Source organism: Pseudophryne corroboree, chromosome 7, assembly GCF_028390025.1.
Source record: "Pseudophryne corroboree isolate aPseCor3 chromosome 7, aPseCor3.hap2, whole genome shotgun sequence".
Classification (NCBI taxonomy): Eukaryota; Metazoa; Chordata; class Amphibia; order Anura; family Myobatrachidae; genus Pseudophryne; species Pseudophryne corroboree.
This window is the reverse complement of record NC_086450.1, coordinates 302138920-302149026: the sequence shown is the minus strand read 5'-3', so window position 1 is coordinate 302149026 and position 10107 is coordinate 302138920. Positions and strand designations below refer to the sequence as shown.

At 42.7% G+C, this 10107-nt stretch overlaps 1 pseudogene; it reads right to left on the bottom strand.

Annotated features, from left to right (window-relative positions):
- Positions 1–7384: 7384 nt before the first annotated feature.
- Positions 7385–7502, bottom strand: LOC134947257 (5S ribosomal RNA; annotated as a pseudogene).
- Positions 7503–10107: the final 2605 nt, after the last annotated feature.

Below are 10107 nucleotides of genomic sequence, written 5' to 3'. Positions count from 1 at the left end.
GTTAATACGGCCTCCTTCCAGTGAAATGGAGATATCCAGAAAATTGATATTAGCGGCGTCAATCTGGTGAGTGAATTTTACTGGATTGTCCAGTCCGTTCAATGTACTAACCATTTGGTTAAATGAGTCCATTGACCCTTTCCACAGCAGGAATATGTCGTCGATGAACCTTTTGTAGAATAGGATCTGTGTTCCATATCTCGGGAAGATGTGTCGTTGCTCATATTCAGTCATAAAGATATTGGCGTAAGCCGGCGCAAGGTTCGAGCCCATCGCGGTCCCCTCGCGTTGCAGGTAATATCTTCCTTGGTAGAGGAAATTGTTGTGTTTGAGGACTACCGTTGCCAGTTCCAGGAGAAAACCAGTAGACGGTCCAGTGGGTGGGTGCTGTTGCCAGGCATTCGATAGAGCTTTATATATATATATATATATATATATATATATATATATATATATATATAGGTTCCACACGGCTCGGCACTCCCTCCTCCACTCAGTAAAAGCTCCGGTGCCCTCCGAGGATATCCAAACAGAAGTGAAGAAAGGGGCGGCACTCGGAGACTTTAAAGTTGCAAAAATGTATTTCACAAACAAACCAACGTTTCAGGGTTAATATACCCCTTTGTCAAGGTGAACAAATGTATACTGCGTGAGCAACATACCTTAAATAGTGAGAAATCCCGCTCTGTGTAACATGCCCGCCCGGCCGCGCTGCTTCCCGCTTGTCTTCCGGCTTCATTTTGATGATGTCATTGAAGTCGCGTCTGGTTGCCGTGGCAACCCAAGACGCTGAACGGCCGGGCTGAACGGCCTCTAGCTGCAGTAATCTGCCATCCCTATTTCCTCCTCGGGCATGTTTAGGGAGATGGCAGATTACTGCAGCTGGAGGCCCGATGGATCTATGAACTGGGGACTACTAGCCCGATTGGCCTCAATGAAAAATTGAGTCTCAATATCTTTAAATAGCTTTGCCTTTTTTATTCCTTCATAATTAATTGTTTTCTTGAATTTTCACTAAGAAGTATTTTCGTGCAGACCTCTGAAATATCAGTCAGTAATTATATCAAGATGAGTAGCCATAAATTAGGGGTGAGGTCCCCATTTATTGAATTCCCCCCTTGAACCATCCATTTAATGTTGGCTTTTTCCTCCATTATCCTCTGGGTCTTGCTATGCAATCATCGTTTTGTTCTATCTAAATGTGTTTTTTGTTTGTAAGCATTATATAGATACCTCAGCAATTTTTGCTCTATTACAATGATCCCCTCTTATCAAGTCTGATATTTCAGTGACTGCTTATGTAATTCCCCCTTTTTTCTAAGTGCGGTGGTAGGGTGCTGTAATTTTAGTCACTCTTTTCTTTCACTCACACAGCGCCGCAGCCCGGCCGTTTAGCGTCTTGGGTTGCCAAGGCAACCAGACGCAACTTCAATGACATCATCAAAATGAAGCCGGAAGACAAGCGGGAAGCAGCGCGGCCGGGAGGGCGTGTTACACAGAGCGGGATTTCTCACTATTTAAGGTATGTTGCTCAAGCAGTATACATTTGTTCACCTTGACAAAGGGGTATATTAACCCCGAAACATTGGTTTGTTTGTGAAATACATTTTTGCAACTTTAAAGTCTCAGAGTGCCGCCCCTTTCTTCACTTCTATATATATATATATATAAATAATAATAATTAGAGATGAACGGGTTCGGTTTCCTGAGAACCGATCCCCCAAACTTCACTACCCTAGCCCGAATCTGAGTGAGGCTCAGATTTTCCCGCCTGACTTGGAAACCAGAACGCGGCAAAATGTCATCATCCCGCTGTCTGATTCTCTGGGATTTGGATGACATATAAGGAGCCGCGCGTCGCCTCCATATTCCCTCCGGCATTGGAAAGTGTAGAGAGAGGACATGTCTCCGTCCTCAGTGTCCCGCATCAGTTCAGTGGTAGTGTTTTGTGCTGCATCAGTCCAGTCACAGTGGTGGTGTCCTCTGCTGCCATATGTGTAAGTGTGCATGTATGTTAATTACAGTTATACTGTCATGGGGGTAAATTTACTAAGGTGGGAGATTTTTAGAACTGGTGATGTTGCCCATAGCAACCAATCAGATTATATCTATTATCTGCTTGAAGCAGCTAGATAAATGGTAAGTAAAATCTGATTGGTTGCCATGGGCAACATCACCAGTTCTAAAAATCTCCCACCTTAGTAAATTTACCCCATGGTGTGTGTCTTGTTTTTATTTTGGTATTTCTTTTGTTGTAGAACTACAGGTACCAGTGGGCCCGTTATTTCCCCGCATGCTGACAGTTGTGGTTCTCCAAGTACCATTAAGTGGGGGATGCTTGTTGGGACTTGTAGTTCTACAACATCAGACAATATTCTTTTTTTACACAAACAAAGGCTATCAGCTCCCCATCCACTGCCCAGGGATGGGGGGACAGCCTTGGGCTTCACCCCTGGTCCTTGGGTGCCTGGAGGGGGGTACCCCTTGATTTAAGGGGTCCACACTCCTCCAGGGAACCCCAGCCAGGGTTGACTAGTTGGGGGGGGGGTAATGCCATGGCCGCAGGGACCTATATAAAAGTTTCCCCCGGCTGTGGCATTATCGCTCTGGCAAGTGGAGGCCAGTGCTGGTTCTAAAAATACGGGGGACATCTACGTCTTTTGTCCCCCGTATTTGTGGAACCAGGGTCGGCCCAAGATCCCAGTGCTGGTGTCTAAATACAGGGGGACCCCAGTCATTTTCCCCCCTGTATTTAAAGAACCAGGGCTGGCTTCAAGATCCCAAGGCTGATTATGCTTAGAAGGGGGGACCCCATGCAATTTAAGTTTTTTTAACTGGTTAAATACTTCTCATACTGTACATAATGAAGCCCTGCATGGATCTCACTGATCCGGCCGGGCTTAATTGTGTTATGTCCGGCAGTGTTTTACTAATCACTCCCGTAAAACACTGCCCGACAATACGAATAACATTGACATCGGAAAATACAAAAAACTAAAACTCGGCAGCTTAGTAAATTACCGAAAATAATTTAAAAAAGTTGAAGAAACATACAGCCGATAAAATTTGAGTTTAAACTCCCAACAATTCGTCAGGAACACGAATCTTAGTAAATAAACCCCATAGAAAAGTAAAATCTATAATTTATCTTTTCTCATTCGAGAATAGCAGCAGCCTCTGTACTACTTACACAATGGGACGGGATGCAGGAGGTCTGTCTGTTGACCCTCATTAGATAACAGTTTACACATAATGAAGACACTAAGGTGGGGAGGAGAAGCTGAGATCCCTTGTTCACTTACAGCTCTCTCCGCCCTCCTATCTCTCCTCTGGTTACAGAGTTCCATATGTAGCTCATGAAACATGATACTTCTATGTCTCTCCCGGCACTGCTTACTGTCCTGCTCACATTCTGGCTGCCTGGTTCTGCTGCTGCATTATAGGGAAAGCTAGTAATGTCAGTGTACTCTTGCAGGGGGTCCCAAGTATGCTCTGCACCCCCCCACCCATCTTAATATAGCTATGCATGCAATATCTGGTTACATTGTTTATACTGTTTCTTAGTACTCTTTATAATTTACTAACCGCTAAATTGGTTGGATTAACCTGCATGATATGAGTCCATGGTTCATCAATCTGTGTGTAGTTCATATTTGTCATTGTTATGTAAAAAAATGAAAACGTGTTTAAGCATAATAATTAATAATAAGAATTTTATTTATATAGCACCCTTTCTCCAACAGGACTCAAGACGCTTAACAGATAGAATGAACATAATATAGTACAGAAACAATGAAGATTTTCATAAACTACAGAGAGCATGGAGATACTAAACGGATATCATGGAAATGCTTGAATAAACAGGAAAGTTTTGAGTCTGTTTTTGAAGGATTCTAGAGTGGTGGCCTCTTGAACCATGCAGGGAAGTAAGTTCCATAGTGTCAGAGCCACATGGCTAAAAGCTCTACCCCCAAATGAATTACAGGAAATTCTATGTACTGATAAAAGTCTTTCATCTACATATTGCAGTAATCGAGTGGGACAGTATGGACTCAGGAGCTGCTTCAGGTACCTTTGGTCCTGGTCATGTAGGGCTTTGAAATTCAGTTAGCCAATCTTAAAGATGATAGGCCATCTTGCAGCCAACCAGTGGAGGGAGAAGAGAATAGGTGTTATGTGCCTAGAATGAGCTGGTTGGTTAACAGCCTGGCAGCTATGTTTTGTAACAGCTGTAAGCGGTACAATTCTGTTGCTGGGAGACCAAGGTAGAGGGCATTTCAGTAGTCTAATTGAGATTATACAAATGTATGAATGACTTTAGGCAGATATTTAGAAGGAATTCAGTGTTTGATTCTGGCTATGCTCCTCAGATGAAAGAATAAGTATTTGATTGTGGCTGATATCTTAGGTTTAACTGCCAAGCTACCATCCAGGACAATGCCAAGATTCCACACATGACCAGTGTTTTGTAATTCTGTACCCCCAAGTGTAAGTCCAGTTGGTTGGCTATGCTGCAGTCTTATCCTTTGATGTTGAGATCCTATCATAAGGCCGAATGTTTCAGGATTCAGTCTCAGCCAACTGGCACTCATACACTTCTGGAGTACAGCTAGACAGCCATTTAGGGTTGTTATTGGTTTCTCAGTGCCCGGAGCAAAGGACAAGTACAGTTGTAAATCATTTGCATGGCAGTAGTGAACCAGACCAGGGCACCAGATACTTCACCCAGTGTTAGCATGTGTACTGCAAATAGCATGGGGAATAGTATAGAACCTTGTGGGACACCACATGGCAATTTCTCTAATGATGATGAGTATACTCCAGATGAAACTCTCTGTGACCTGCTGGTGAGAGATTATTTGAGCCAGCTAAGGACTGTACCATCCAGTCCACAGACATTTTTCAGTCACTCAATCAGAAGTCCATGGTCCATGGTATCAAATGTTGCAGAGAGATCCAAAAGGATTAAGATTGAACAGTCACCTCTGTCTTTTGCCATCAGAAGAGCATTTAACACACACACCAGGGCTGTTTCAGTGCTATGTCTTCTCCTAAATCCTCATTCGAATGGATCGTAAATATTATGGGTTGTCAGGCAGGTTTACAGTTGATTTGCAACCAGATTCTCAATAATCTTCCCTAGAAAAGGAAGGTTTGATATCAGCCTGTAGTTGCTCATACAGTCATGGTCTAAATTGGGTTTTTAAGAAGAGGTCTAACAATTGCTTCCTTTAGGGGTTCAGGAAAAATGCCTGTCTGCAAAGAACATTGAACAATTTTTGTAATGACAATGCCAAATATATCCATACACAATATTAGAAGCTTGTTTGAGGCATGGTCCAGATCACAGGTAGTGGGATGGAAATTCCAGGCAATTTCAGCAATATCCTTTACATCCATTGGGTAAGAGCTGGTCCATGAAGATAGGTGTCTTGCATTGGCTGGTTTGGTAGTTTGGCACTCCTTTTATGGCACTGTGGAAATTCCAGCCTGAGTGGTGGATAATTTATCTGCAAAGAAGTTTGCAAACTCGTTGCATCTTGCCTGGGAGGGTGTTTCATCAGGCTGCAGGCATGCTGGCTAGCAAAGCATCTCCATTGTGCGGAAAAGTTGAGCTAGTCTATTGTTTGCTGCCATGATCTAATCAGACAGGAACTATGATTTCTTACGGGTGATAGGCAATTGATATTCTTCATTAAGCTTTATTAGTTTTATCTTGTCCTCCACCAGGTTAGTCTTCCTCCATCATATTTCCAGTCTACTCCTCCTTTTTCTTGAGCTCATTAACACTTTTGTCAAACTTTTGAGCTTAACGGTGCGGTTTACAAGGTCATGTATGCAAAGTGGCGATAATATCAATTGTAGCCATGACGCCCCTATAATATTAACAAACTAGGGAACAGATGTCTTCACAGGCACCCAGTATTGCAGAGAGACCCAGATTTGCTGCAAGAGCCTGGGGAGTCACACCCTTCCTTGGTAGATACCTGGTCAATTCCATGAGCAAAGATCTAATTTCCAAAGGGAGTGGTAATTTGACCATGTGAATGGGTTTATTTTTAGGCCAGTGATCCAATCTGAAAGATCTAAAGTGTGACCACTTTTATGTGTGGCAGAAAGAATGACTTGTGTGAAGCCCAGACCATTCTATGTGCACAGGAGGTCTTGGCCAAGGCGTGAGCGCTCATCATCAACCCATGCATTGAACTGACAGAGGATGAGCTATCCTTAATGTTCCAGAACTAGGCCATGGGGCTGGTAAATGAGAAGTACTCTGAAACCTAATCCTGCTGAACTCCGGGCAGAAGTGCACTCCAATGAGCAAATCATTTCCATAGGGTGGACTCTAAGTTTAAGTGTCTTTTTTAAGCAGATAACCACTCTGCCTCCCCTGCAGTCTAGTCTTGGGTTGTGGATGACAAAGTAGTTTGTTGGGACTGTAGCTACCAAGATAGGTGCTGCATTTTCATCTAGCCAAGTCTCTGTAATACAGGATAGATTTGAAGATTCAATAAGGTCAGCAATTGTAGTAGTCTTGTTTCTTATAAATCTGGCATCACAAAGGACTGGTTAACAAAAGAAAGAAAGACCTGGCACCGGTGTGAATTATGATGAGATAGAGAGGAGCCAAAAATGGACAAGTGTTGGAAAAGAAAACAACTTTTCAATTATAGTCCTTATTGGCGGTGCGCCCAGAGCTAAGAAGTATATATGCATACAAAGGGAGAGAAAGAAAGCTCTTGTGTGGGCGCACTCTTGAAAAAAGAAGAAATAAGAGAAAATTCTTCAGATATGAGTTGAAAAATATAAAAACACTATTTATTGGGTAATTGATAAAAAATTATTAATATCCCACTGTGATCAAAAAGAATTTTTTTAATTAGTTGATAAATATTTATTTTTTATTTTTATATATTTCTTTAGAAAAATTATAGAGAGAATAAGCGAAAGGAAAGGGAAAGGAAATGTTCTGGTCTCAGTAATCACACAAAACGGATTAGAAAGGTTACAGACACTTGATAGTCTGACAACCGTTTCTCCTGACCAGCACAGAAATTCTGTGTTAATGAAAATAGGGAGATCCAACACTATGTCTTTGAAAGACCACTTAGGGGGTCAATGTTGGACAACTTACTGATCACCTGGTATACCTAGGTCGCAAATTTATCGACATGTCTTACAAACTCTTAAATGTATTGAAATGATTGCCATAATAGGAGAAAGAAAAAAAGGGTAAAGAGATGAGTGAAAAAAGAAGAAAAAAGAAGAAAAAGATGGGTATGTGGGAGGGGAAAGAGGGGAAGGGAAAGAAAGGGGAGGGAAGTGAAAAAGTGGTGATACTGCTGTTGGTGTCCACCCTTCAGATGAAGGGGAATAGTGTCCTTCTCTACAACACCAGGTATTCCCAAGAAGTCTCCTTTCCGGTACTGACCTGGCCCAACGCTGCTTAGCTTCCAAGATCGGACGAGATCGGGCATTAACAGCGTGGTATGATAGTAGAGAGGCTATCTACCAATGAGAGTGCACCTATGTAAGAAAAGTGGATAAGACTAAAGAAAAGAAAATAGTCTGAATAATGTGTGGATCTGCTTTCCACGTTAGGCAAGGTGACTCATTTACTAAATGGCCGGTGATGCACCCTGGATCGTGGATGAGAGTCCACTAAAAATGGGATAGACAAGTGAAGAGCAAAACAAGGGGGGGGGGGAGGGGGGAAAGGGGAAGGGCAAAGAAGGTAAAGGGAGGGAGGAAGAAGGAGGAATGGAGGAAAAAAGAATTATAGGATCACAGAAAATTATGGTAATCAAATTGTGTTAATGGTCACAGGAGGGTTGACCAAGTAGAGAAAAAACACCTGATGTCTCTATATATAACAAAGATTAACATGTCGTTTGAAAGCACACAAAGTGAATGGGTGGATTACATGAAATAGGACCTGGTATGTCATGTGTATAAGCACCTAGGAGTACAGTGATAGGGATTCACTGTTTTTGCACCAAGTTTGCATGATATCTAAAACATCATCAGGTAAATTTACAAATTGTATACAATGATGTCAGATATACTGTGTGCCTGGGCACCTATGAATACAGTGATACAGGTTCACTGATGATAAGAGAGCAGTGCAATGCACACCTTATTTATTCTGACTGGTATACTGGGTACTGACCCTATATATGCAAAAATGATGAGTTATACAGTGGATGGGAAATTCCCCAGATTAAGATCTCTAACGTCTCTTTAGTATAATTACACTTAACATTGTAGAGTTAGAAATAGCAAGTTTGATACTCATAGCGTGGGGATAACAAATTCTGGTAATCAGTAGTCATCCATGGAAGAATCTCCTGTTGGGATCCGTAGAAAAACGCGTTTCGCCCGTTAGGCTTGTTCACTTCCGGGATCTCACATTTCCTATCTGATTGTGGGGTTTAAAAGACCCTGTTAATTAGAATAGCAGCCAATCGGAAATTGCTTACTATTACGGGCAGCTGTGGAAGCGTGTTGTCGGCGCTTCCCGGCTGACGTCAGCAACACGTGATCGACATTCACGGCTGACGTCAGTGGCACATGATTGAGACCTGGTCACGTGGGGAGAGGGGCGCTAGTGAGTGTGCGCACAGGGGGGAGATCACTTCGTCATGACGTCTGTCACACGTGATCGGAACATGGTCACATTGGGAACAGGGCGCTACTGAGTATGCGCAAGGAAAAGGGGGAGATCCCTATCGTCATGGTATCCTGGTATGATGAAGCGGTGCCATATCGTAAAAGGGTATTCCAGTAGTTAGCGTGGGAGGCTCCCTGTTGCCATAGTAATTGAGGCGTGCGAGGTGGCAACTTGTTATTAAGAATGATATGCATATTAAGTTGGGAGTGTATTAGATAACAGAATAAAATATATATCAAAAAGGCCCAAGAATATGCCTACGTATTGTAGCTGTTATGGTAGGAACTGTAGTAATGAGAATTTGTTGTAATGTGTGATATAAGGGGATAATAGGAGTGGGATAACAAAGGAATATTACTAAATAATAAATTGAAAAAATGACAGTGAAATAGTATGATCTAAAAAAGAAGAAGAAAATAAGGATAAAAAATGTGTCACTTTGTGAAATTGCTAGGGGAGGGGGATTATTAGGGGGGGGAAAGGGGGGTGGTGAAGGGGAAAAAAACGGGGGGGGGAGGAAGGAAAAAGGAGGTAGGGTGGGGGGGTGGGTGAAAGGAAAGGAAGGAAATAATGGAGAGTGGGGAGGGACACGGTTGTGACTGTGGTGATCAGGTCACAGGGACGTGCTTTGGCGGCAATGTGATGCGGTGGAATGGGGTGAGGGGAATTGGTGGGCAATAGGTGAATGAAATGACCTGTTACGGATAAGGACCTGTGAAATAGTTGTGGATGGGATCTTCCGTGTCGGGAATACCCTCCTGTAACTAGGAAGGTCAGAGTGTGATACACATAGTGTTGCTGGGTAGGAAAATTAAGTGAGGACAAAGCTGGGTGATGTGAGAAGATACTGGGAGTGGTAGTGTGGGTAGGTGGAGGTGTGGGAGTATGTAGGGGACAGAGCTGGAGGGGAGTGGGGGATGCGGTAAATGATTGTTAATGGAAATATGGGTTGTGAAGGATGTAAGATGGGTCTACTGATTGGTGAGAAATGAGTGAAATGAGTGAAGTAGCAAGGAGTAAATGAATACCAGATTAATGGGTATGTTTGTAGGTGTTTTATAAAAAGGCACCATAATTAATATTTTCATTCAGCCCATCGGGTCTTAGAGTACCAAGGCGAAAAATCCATTCGCTCTCTTTTTTGTACAGTTCCTTGGTCATGTCGCCTCCTCGTATACCCAAGTGAATGCGATCCAAGCCAAATACTTTGACATCTTTCATCAGACCTTTGTGTTGGAAGTGAAAATGTCTGGCAACAGTAGTGAGTTGTCTCATACGTGCCAGATCTTTGGATGCATTACGAATGTTGCCCAGATGTTCTAAGACCCTCTCTTTCAGTTTCCGTGAGGTCATGCCGACATATTTCATACTGCAGCTGCAAGTAATGCAGTAAATTACCGCTTGAGTGTTGCAGTTGAAAAAATGTGATATTGTAG